The sequence below is a fragment of the Arvicola amphibius genome, chromosome 9 (genome assembly GCF_903992535.2).
Source record: "Arvicola amphibius chromosome 9, mArvAmp1.2, whole genome shotgun sequence".
NCBI lineage: Eukaryota > Metazoa > Chordata > Mammalia > Rodentia > Cricetidae > Arvicola > Arvicola amphibius.
In genome coordinates, this window is record NC_052055.2 from 75,689,415 (window position 1) to 75,698,784 (window position 9,370).

The 9,370-nt window shown below is 36.6% G+C and overlaps 1 long non-coding RNA gene across 1 annotated transcript in view; it reads left to right on the forward strand.

Annotated features, from left to right (window-relative positions):
• LOC119823133 overlaps positions 1-5,625 on the forward strand; it is a 108,889-nt gene extending 103,264 nt beyond the window's left edge. Inside the window, exons 2-3 of the long non-coding RNA XR_005286905.1 lie at positions 3,895-3,973; positions 5,030-5,625. This is a non-coding gene — a long non-coding RNA (uncharacterized LOC119823133). The remainder of the gene's footprint in view (positions 1-3,894; positions 3,974-5,029) is intronic.
• Positions 5,626-9,370: the final 3,745 nt, after the last annotated feature.

The window sequence follows — 9,370 nt, forward strand, 5'->3', positions numbered from 1 at the left end:
TTTATTCTGCTCTTATTTTTGGTCAAGAAATTGATACAATTTACAAAACTATGAAATAAACATGGAATTGATGTTATGATTTAGGAAAAGAAAGTAAACTCTGGTAGTTTTACTTTTGAAATATCGATTTGGCTATAAAATGTGAAGACGACACACTCTAAATGCAAATTAGTGTAGATGGTAACATAAAATTCACCAGTCCCCTGGGTTGAGAGAGCATTTCATTTCCATTCTTTCCATTTTTCTATAATTCCCTTTGCCATGTAAAAATGCCCTATGTCTCTAATCATCAAAAAAAGCTTTCTATTTTACCCCTTCTTCTTATTCTGTGAGAATGATTTTGCTTGGACACTCAGGAAAATGATGTTTTAGTACTTCTAACTTGCATACATTATGCTTGTTGGAACATTTTGTCCCTATAATATTTGGGATTCTGAACTAGACATGGCATCACCTCATGTTTGAATCACAGATTGACTATTATTTTTTTCCTAAGAAATAACTGGAAATTAAGCCCTTCTGTCACCAGAATTTGGAGAAGGGGAGAAAGTCCAGTAGAAATAAGCCTTGCAGGAAATAAAGTCAACAAATGGCTCCCTCATCCAGCAATGCTTATGAGACTGAGTCCCTTTCTCCTTCAGTAGTCCTCTTGAATTGTGTGGAAGGGGCTGCAGGAAGCTACCTCTATTCTGGAAAAACATTTGGGAACCTCCCCAAGTCCAGGTTTTACCTACATTTCCTGTTTCTCATGTGTCTCTGTGGTTGTTCAGTTATCAGACGCCATCACACATTGCCTTTCTTTCCAGTTGGCTAATAACAGACAAACTGCAATCATTTTGATCCTATGATCTGTCTTTGCAGGTCAGTGTTAACCCTTCATGTATCCATGGCTCTGACTTCAAAAATGGGGAAGACTAGCTTTTCATTTAGACTCTGAAGATGTGCTTTAGGTCAGTTTTTGAAAGTAGCGAACTAGTCTTTACTTTGAGTCTAAAGCTGTGTTTTTTTCTCTGTTGCTGAGCACATTTTTTCTGTGATTTTTCTCATGAGATAATTTTATTTCACTTTTGTTTAAATTGGTTTCTAAATAAGATATCATCACTTTAAAATATGAAATCAAGCTCTCTCTAATTTTGTGATTGTCTCTTCTAAGAAAGTCGTTGACATTCAAAAATCACAAACTCTCCACCAATCTAAATCTTTTTATTTCAAAAGTTTTATTTCCTTATTTCTGAGAAGAAAGCAAGATCTTGTGGTTCATTGGAAAAGTATAGTTCAGATGAATCAATAAAAATACAAAAAAGATTTAATTGAAGATTCTTTAGCATCAAAATAAAATTTTAAACAACAATAACAATAACAATAACAACAACAACAACAACAACAACAATAATAATAATAATAATAATAATAATAATAATAAAAGATTGTCCTCTTCTCCAGCATCTCTGCCATCTGACCTAAATAAGTACAATTTCAGAGTCACCAGGTATCCTACTTGAGGTTTGTTTTTGTTTCTGGAGGCAAAGATGGCCACATTTACTATAAATTCAGCTGTGGCTACATATAGACAAGGATCTAATTCCTAACTATTCTTTAGAGTATTGTTATGGCTTCTCTAAACACATTTGCTATAATAATTTGTCATCCAAATCCTATATCTAAAATTTAAATGATGAGAACTTGAGTTAAGTACTTCTACAGTGTCTGCTTTTACAAAATTAAGAGAACAAATATGTGTATTTGTGTTCGAGTCCTTGTTTACTCCTAGTCTGTGAATTCAGCAGTCAGCCATCATTATTTTTTATCTGATTCTGCCTTGAGTCCATTGATTTCTTTGCATTACCATTATCAGCCTAACTACTATTTATAATATTACTATTGTACCAGCTTCTAGTTCAGATGATCTTAGCATGGTCATTCTTTCATCTTCAACTAAATATTCTACACTAATGTGAGACATTTCAAAAGAATTAAAAATATTTTCTCCCAAAAAGGGCTGGAGAAATGGTTCAGAGGTTAAGAGCACTGGCTGCTCTTCTAGAGGTCCTGAGTTCAATTCCCAGCAACCACATGGTGGCTCACAACCATCTGTAATGAGATCTGGTGCCGTCTTCTGATGTGCAGGCATATTTGCAGATGCATGCAGGCAGAACGCTATATACATAATAAATAAATAAATATTTAAAAATATTTTATTTGTCTAAAAGTCTCCATTTAGACTCCCTTTCCATTAGACAAAGCTTGTTATTCACCATAAGATAGTACGAGCCAACAAGATGCCAATTTGATTTCCTATTCCAACCTTTCATAACACATTCTGTCTGTGCTCACCCATCTTGCTTCTTTGTCTTTTTTTCTTTTTTCAAAGTATTTGACTACCCTACCGCCTGTTATAAACCACACATTATTTGCATGTTCACAGACACTCATGCATTACATCTTATCTGCATTGCCTGTTAATACACCTGTGTATTATCCTCAGGAAAGTCATTTGTACCTCAAAGACCATTGCTCTTACTATCAATGATAGAAATCTTCCTATTCTTCTCATTATTATCACTATCTTAAATGTGTAGCTAATTCTGATTTCAAGGATATGGCCCATGTTCAACCCATTCATCACTAATAGATCCAACATATAAGCAATGCTCAACACAGAGCTGATATCTAAACGTACATAGCCAAACCACAGATTTTACAATAGTGTAACTCAAAGCCCATAGCTTTGACTAGGCAAAGTAGTAAACAAAAAAGCAAATAAAACCAGTATTTTATCCAGTTCCTTGTTCAAGGAAAATAGTTACTGGCAGTTTATTTGCTTAAATTCTTATTTTTTACATTTACAGTTTATAACATTTCATAATCGTAAATATCACCTCCTTCATCAATAACTACTATTAGAAGGCAAATAAGCATAGATTTATTTATTCAACTACCATTTATTAAATGTATTATGCTTAATTTTATATTTTTTTAATTTGAATTTGAAATTTTGGAACATCTATCCCGAAAGTAGTCCTGGTAGTAGTATAAAAAACTTCTCATGGTTTTATGATGTGGGGAAAAAACAAACAGAATTTGCTATACCCACATGCACTGGAATTGAAGCTTGGCAATATTATTTGTCAGAGACCCATGATCTCAAAAAAGAGTCTGTGAAACCATCCCGATGGTTTCTTCTTCGGTGTTCCCGTTTCTTGCTGTAGTGTGGCCCGCTGTGTCACAGTTTACCATTTAAGCCATTTACCTTTACTAGGCGCAAGTGTTCACTGTCACAAGTCATTGCTTTGCCTCAAGGTCCTGTCTGAACTGAAGCTCCTGCTCTTCCACTGATAATGGGCTCTCACTGGCGCTCCTCTTGGACACCCTGTTGTTGTCTAGTGTCATGAAAATCCTCTTCTGTAGGTTCATCTCCTTCACATGTTCTTTCTGTCAGTTCATAGATAAGGTGGATGTTAGGGTAAGCCAACTCATAGCCCTAGTACTGGGCCTCAGTGGTAGCTGGGTTAGTCAGCCAGCCGGGTTTCCCTCATTGTCACTACCAGGGACAGTTCTCTAGCGTTGCATCTGCTAACTCACCCGATGCAGCATTCATCAAGGATCAGGATCCTCTCCTCTGCTCTCAGGTCCTCAGATCCAGCTCACCCATGTTAAGTTGGGAGCGTAATCCCTGCTCCTGGCATCCATCCCAGCCCCCTGGCCTGGGAGTTATATTGGTCTGGACTCCAAATCCCAGTATGCCAGGAACATGTGGTTCCGGGTTTGCATGTGTTCCCTGCTTTTCTGTCTCCCCGCCATGTGCTTGGCCACCTAAGAGCACCGTATTTAATAAAACTATTGGCATTTTAATTTGGTTTGATCTGACCTAATTGGATTTCTTTGCACTTGCAGAGCCACCTGTCTTAGAATTTTTTTCCTAACAACCCACACCTACACCACCAGGCCAGCTCTACTATTTTGCCCAGGCAAGGTGAAGGGCCCTTTCTCTAGACTACTGTAAGTGGTATACAAGGAGGTTGTGGGTGTCAACTCTCCTATTCTCATGCCCGGAGGACTGGCTCACCTGCACATCCAACAACAGGGTCAGCTCTTGTGTTCTGCCCAGACTGGGGTACAGGGCCTGCTCTCCTGGGTGCTGCAGCAGGTAAGGAGCATTGCTAGTACTCTTACTCTGGTGACCCCAGGGCCAGCTCTCACCCTCTGCATGTAGCAAGGGGTAGAGGGGGAAGGACATACCTGGGCCAGGATGTTACCATGGCCCCTGGTGGCAGTGCAGGGCACTCCCATTGGCGTGGCTCCTGTGGTAGAGTGGACTGAGTAGTTTTTGTAACATAACTTGTTTCCATCAGCAATCAAATTGATTAAAGAACAAACATTAGTCCTTTAATTTTGATATTCAGAAATTCTATTTGGTTAAATTACAAATATATCATTTATCTAAAAATATAGAGTATAAGTAAACAGAATTCTTACCAGATTAGTAAACACAGAATATTAAAACAAACAATGTTAGAAAAAGTGAAGAGAACACCAAACACTTTACAGACTAAAATGTTACCAAATAGTGATGATCCACAGTTAAAGTCATCTAGTCAAGAAGTTTCAAATAATATTTCTATTACTAATATGTTCTGCCACTTGAATTAAATGTACCGGGCTTCAAACCTTCATAATGTTCAATTCCATCTTCAAGTAGAGAAGAAACAACAACAACAACAAAAATAAGAATACAAAGTCTAGTGGCTAAAGTGATGGCCCAGTGGTTGGAAGCTGAATTCAGTTACTGGTGCCCATGTTTTCTGGCTCCCAGGAGCCTGGGACTTCTTCCAGTTTCTGCAAAAGCCTACATGCACATCACAGGCACACAGACACATATTTAAATATATATAAGTAAAATAAAATGTTTAATAAATAAATAGGATAAATGTTCCTTCAGGCTAAGTGTAATCTATAGGTGTCTTTGCAATATTACACTAACATTTATTTATGTCTTATTTTATATGCATGAGCATTTTCTTATGTGCAGGTCTGTGCACCATGTGTATACCTGGGACCTACAGAGAGCAGAAGAGAATACCAAATTCCCTGGCACTGGAGTTTAGGATGTTTGTGAACTACCATATGGGTGATGGAAACTGAACCTGGGTCCTCTGCAAGAGCAGTACATGAACTTCACTGCTGAGCCATCTCTTCATTCATGATGCATTATCTTTCAGAAGGGATTTGGAAGAATGCTGTGAAGGGGGCAACACCATAAACAGGGAGCTCACCTGGAGCTCAAGCTGGAACACACAGTCAGGGCAATCATTCCAAGGTTGAAAAGATAAACAGAGTGTTGTCATGCCATCCAAACCCACTTTTATCTACAGTTTCCCAAAATACCCCCCAAATCCAGGAATTTTTGGATGTCAAACTTGTATTTTGACAAATGAAGCCACAGAGACTTATTTTTCAGATATTTTGCCATCACTAGGAGAAAATTCCTTGGAAGACTTTAGGGAATAGAGTCTAAGAACCAAGTCTTCATGCTCCTTTTTCATGGAGGGGGAGCATGTGTATTTATTTGCATGTGTATGAGTATGGATGTGTGTGTACGGGCATAAGTGTATGGCTGTGTGTATGCCTGTGAGTGAATTTGTGCATATATATGAGGGTGCATGCATATATGTATATATATATATATATATATATATGTGAGTCTGTTGCTTCTATGAATATGTAGGTATGTGTGTATGTGTGTGTTGTATGCATGTATGCATGTACATATATGTACTTGTGTGGGTACATTAAATGGGTGGGTAGATAGCTATAAATTGTTGTATGCATGTACATATACGTGCTTGTGTGGGTACATTAGATGGGTAGATAGATATCTATAAATTTCCATAAATTTATGACTGAAAATAATAAATGATTATTTTATTATTGTAATTAATTGGTAAAAAATTTCTTGTAAGTTAATTGTGAAATTATATGTGATGGTGATTATTTGAAATAGAGGTGAAAAGAGTGATAAGGAATCATGATGTACAGTATTCATAACATTACATGAATTGACATCATCAAGATGTATTAGAAATGGGGATGTGCAGGAACGTTGGCTTCTGTGCAGCTTCCTTAGTTGCCATGGATGCTTGAGTGTCTTTCCTTTAACTTAATTTCTGCCACAGATTTCCAATGAAAACAGAAAGCCTAACAAGAGAACCAACAAGCCTTTGTGAGGACTAGTGAGAATAGCGTCAAGCACGAATCAGAAACTGCTTCTTTGTCTTATCTGGAATGACGGCTTCTTCATTTAGGAAGAGTAGCATAAATGATGTTTCAGTTCGTGAGAACATTTTATCAAGACTAAGCAGTTGTTCAACTTGAATCGCAATTGTTAATATTATTTTTAAAAACGTGATTTTAAAAAATATTAAGATACTAGAATCTTCTCTCTATTTTGAATAGCTGGAATTCTTTGCACTGTTTTATATGGTATAGAACTGTGTGAGAGTGATATTGAAAGGACATATTAATCATGTGAAAGTTTATATTCAGTTTCTATAAAGTCTGTTGATACAGCAAAATAACGATAAGAAATGATTTGCTAGTAAATTAAATGTCCTCTTTTTTTTTACTAGATATTGAGGTACTCTCTCTTCTAGATATTGAAATGAAATATTAAATGATATTCATTTGCTATAAATTGTTTTTGGCTTTGAAAGGTTTTTGGTCTAGCAGAGTGAGACGAAGTTGAGTAGGAACAAATACAGGTGGTTCTGAGGACTCCAGAACAACTATGAAATTCCGCATTGGAAAAACGAGTCTTGACTAGTTTTAAAAGTTAAATAAGCATTAGAAAATCAGAGCTATGAGGTGGAAAATGTCGGAGGAGTAAAAACATTAGTGTAAGAAAAAGGAGTGAAGAGAGAGACCAGGTTCAAGAACTTGGATACAAAACTCATGTTCGTGTGACTTTGCCATTCCTTTCCCTTAGTTGGGAAATGAGAATCAATCTTTATGCCTGTGTACTAGTGGTAAATATGTATCCTTTAAAGGATCCTGTATTTCAGTTTTAAGCTACCAAAAATCAGTTTATAAGGGATGGCTGTTAATCCATATGTGGATGTGGCAGTTTGATTGAGAATGACTCTCGTTATGCGAATATGTTTGAATGTTTGGTCCCCAGTTGATGGGGCTCTTTGAGAAGGATGAGAACATGTGGCCTTGTTGGTGTGTGTGTGTGTGTGTGTGTGTGTGTGTGTGTGTGTGTGTGTGTGGCCTTATTGAAGGAGGTTTGTCACTGGGAGAGGGTTTTGAGGGTTCAACAGCTCACTCAGGCCCAGTCTCTCCTCTCATCTCCTCTCCTCTCTTTCTCTCTCTCTCTCTGACCCCTTCTGTCTTTCTGTCTCTGTCTGTCTATGTATGTGTGCATGTATTACGTATATATGAATGTATGTATCTTTATCTATCTTTGTATTTCTGTCTTTCTCCCACTCCCTGACTCCTGCCTATGAATCAGAGTGCAAAATTCTCATCTTCAACCCCAGCAGCATACCATTTTGCTTCCTGTCATGATGATCGACGATAAATCCCTCTACAACTGTAAGGAATCCCCCATTTCAATGCTTTCTTTTGTAAGAGTTACCTTGGTGAAGGTGTTTCTTCATCATGGTAGAGAACAGTGCTAAGGCAGTGGAACAAATAACCAAAGGAAATACATAATGTAAAAATGGGAGTGAGTGAAGGAAGGACAGAACTGTGGAAGCCATGGCAGAAAGCATCTGTGAACCAGAAGGAATACTCAGGGGAGTGATAGGGTACCAAATGTAGCAGTGGAGTTCAGTAAAACAGGATGGGAAATCTTTTTACAAATTAGGAAATCTCTGAAGTTTCACACTTTTTTGAGTATATGAAGTAGGAGAAAGGGGGTAAATTGAGGGTATGCTTTTTCCGAAAGTCATATTTTACAAAAATAGAGGAGTATAAGTTAGGGGTATAGAGCCATTACAGAGTTGCTTGTTGCTTCTCATTTTGTTTATAGGAAACAATTGACTATAGACATGGGACTCTGAGAATGAAAACAATGAAGAGTAGAAAGGATTTGAAAGGAAAAAAATCAGAAAAGTTGGATTTCAATTTAGATCTTGTCTGATTAACTGTACACAAACTAGTAAACATCTGAGTGGGAAGGTCATTCTAAGAGAAAGAAAAATGTATAAAAAAGTAAAGGAAAATAGAATAATAAAACCTATCTTATCCTTGTTAATCTGAATATCCAGATTATTTCATTTAACATGTGAGAGGAAGTCATGAATTATCAGCTTTTAATCAAATTAGACCACAAAATCAAAGGTAAATTATAAATATATTGGAAATCAGATAAAAATATAATTACAATTTGTGATTCTACAAATAGTAATTTAAATCTATCACACATATAAAATAGGTTTATGTTTTATAAGGTAGTCTCTCTCTGTCTGTCTGTCTGTCTGTCTGTCTCTCTCTCTCTCAATTCAAATTCATCCTTCACTTGATAAATATGATAAAAAAATGTTTCAGTAAAGTAATTCTGTACTTTGGCAAAAGCCGAAACTGCAAGTAAGTACAATGCAAACCTAATCTGTTCTGCTTATGGTCTCGCTGTCATCTCAAGGTTTTTCAGGGCACCATATGGGTCGGTTGTTGCTTGGATGAAGTTTACTAATAAGGATGATCAAATAGTGTGGGGAAATTCTGTAAAGGCAAATTAAGTTGGATGCACTGTCAAGTAAACAATAGGTTTCAAAAAGGAATTAAGATTTGTTCCATTTGAGAAATAAATTCCCAGATTACATTTCATAGGCTTGCATCTCCATATTCCAAATTTCTTACTTATTTATGAATTTTTATAATAAATTCAAATTTTAAATTAGTCATTTTTCATAGGCAGTAGCTTTTGCACTGTTCCCCATTGATTTTATATGAATCCAGCAGTGATTCATGTCACTCTCTCCTAAAGGAAAAATGCTGGAGAGGGGGCTCAGTGGTCAAGAGCACTGACTAATCTTGCAGAGGATGTAGGTTCAAGTTTTAAAATCTACATGACAATTCAGATCTGTTTATATCAAAAGTCCAGTGTATATGATGCCCTCTTCTTATCTTTGTGGGCCCCAGGAACACACATGAAATACAGGTGTGCATGTACACAAAACAAAAATATGTATGAAATTTAAAATAATTACAAAGTGTTGAGTTAGATAACTAGGCTATAACTGAGAAGTCTGTATTTCTGTTTTCACAGTGGAGTATTTAAGCCAAGTGAGTTGCTTATTTTCCAACAATATTTAATTTATACACAGGAAACTAAAGTGAGTTAAGAAATGTTCTACCAAAGTGCACCTAT